The sequence below is a fragment of the Gavialis gangeticus genome, unplaced genomic scaffold, assembly GCF_001723915.1.
Source record: "Gavialis gangeticus isolate Ggan-Ray unplaced genomic scaffold, GavGan_comp1, whole genome shotgun sequence".
NCBI lineage: Eukaryota > Metazoa > Chordata > Crocodylia > Gavialidae > Gavialis > Gavialis gangeticus.
Window position 1 is genome coordinate 49,619,428 of NW_017728995.1, and position 2,045 is coordinate 49,621,472.

General features: G+C 50.5%; 1 protein-coding gene across 1 annotated transcript in view; it reads left to right on the forward strand.

Moving 5' to 3' along the window:
* Positions 1 to 2,045, forward strand: part of WDFY1 (WD repeat and FYVE domain containing 1) — a 37,414-nt gene that overhangs the window by 1,077 nt on the left and 34,292 nt on the right. The window lies entirely within an intron of this gene.

Consider the following 2,045-nt stretch of genomic DNA (forward strand, 5'->3'; position numbering starts at 1 on the left):
TGGCAGAACCTCCTCAGCACAGATGCAGTTGCACATCTGCCTTCTGCTAGTTTAGTTAAGGGGGCTAAAAAGTGTGATCTGCTTCCGACCTGAGTTGGCAGAAGTATCCCGGCAAAACTTAACTAGTGTACGGTACACCAAGTCCTTTAAATATGATGTAAGATGACAATCTTCCAGCTTTTTAAAATTCAGCTGCCTTCTGCTTGACTTCAGACTCACTTGGCTAACTGTCTATCTGAAAATTATGGGCTAAGGTGAAATGTTTTTAAATTCTGAATTTTTCTTGGAGAGCAAGATGATGCAGTGTATATATAAGCCATATTACATTTAGTGGCACTGCATTACCACTTATTACTATTATTTCATTTGGGTGGTTGTGTTCTTTGATTCAGTGGCCTCCAAGCTAGTTTTTACAAGCAATAGTTTCTGTGCCAGAGCTTGGAAAAAGCTGCTTGAGATTAAACTGTTTTTGTTTTGTTCATTGCTGAGATGGTTAACCACACTGGTTTGATTTACAGCTTCCTCATGGCAGAAGGTTCTAAATCTTGTCTTTCAGCTACAGTCTTTATTTTCTTCTGAAAACCCAGTGCAGCCTTGTTGGCAGCTATGGTAAAAATGGGTCAGAAACCTCAGTATGTGGACTCTTCCATTATAGTTCTTCCATCTTGTAAATCCACCTCCTCAGATTAGGAAGTAGAGGCAGACTTCAGGGAGATAAGGAATAAAGGCTGCAGTGACTGACTGATACATGCCCTCCGCTGTAACTTACAGAGCTACTTCTGGAACTTGCAAAGGTTGGGGGGGTGGGGTGGGGAGGAAAGGATCTAAATGAAGGGTTTGGTAATGTGTAGTAGACATATGCCTCCTTTATTCAGCAGCAGTAGTAGAAAGTCCTATGCCAAGAAAGCAGAAACATAGAAAGAGCAGGGTATGAGTTACCATGGCTCTACTGTTCCTATTGACTGTGAACAGGTAGGCTGTAGATTCTGCTTTTGGAAACACTTTGAAGTGTAAAGTGTAGCTAACTGATTTTGTATGACTGCGTCAAGTCGAAAGCTAAATCAATTTTTAATTTATTTACCTGAGCACCTGTGTGTCTCATGAGCAGAGATCCAGGTTTTCCATTTCCCGTGGAAAAACAAAGTAAAACACAGATTTTCCCCCTTTACTGGAGGAAAATGAGGATTTCTCATTTTAACAGAAAAAACAGTGGATTTTGCTATTTTGCAGTGAGCCCTCTGCAGGCTGACAGACTTCCAGCTTGCAGGGGGCTGGGAGGGAGCAGGAGAAGGGCAGTTGGGCACGGGGGGCCATGAGCATGAAAATGCCCATGGCCCCAGGCAGCCTGGAGAACAGCTCCCACAGGTAAGTGGGGGGCAGGGCAGAGGGGATTGAGGCCCCCATAGGAAGGGAAGGAGTTGGGCAGGACTGGGGCTGCTGCTGCCCAGCTGTGCGGTGTGCAGGGCTTGGGGGCCTGGGCCATGCGCCGCAGGACAGGGCTGCTGGTGGCTCATTCTGGGGGTGGAGGAGGGGTAGGACCAGCTCTCTGCCTCTGTGTACTCCTGGGGTAAGGGGGGGGGCCCTGTGTCTCCCAGACCGTGCACAGGGTGGGGGCAGGTGCAGGATTCCTGCTGTGGGATTGAGCTCCCTGCCCTGCTGCCCTTCCCCAGGGCCTCTGCAGCCTAGCAGGTGTGACCTGGCACTGCAGGGAAGCATAGGGCTGCACAGGAAAGCTGCTTGCTGCTGCAGGCTATGTAGTGCCCTGGCAATGCATCCCCTATGTGCGCAGCAGCACCGGGGCCAGGTGGCGGTAGAACAGGGTTGTGCCACTTGCTGCTGCCACACACACAGGGCATGTGTCTCGAGGCCAGTGCAGAGCTCGCAGCAGCAAGCAGCTTTCCTATGTGGTCTTGCCCTTTCCTGCAGCACCGGGTCGCGCCTGCCCTGTGCACAGCTCTGGGGGGCATGGGTTCCCCCTGCCCCCCGGGTGTATGCACAGCGATGGGGAGCTAGCACATCCTGCCCAAGCCTGCAGCAGGGGGGTG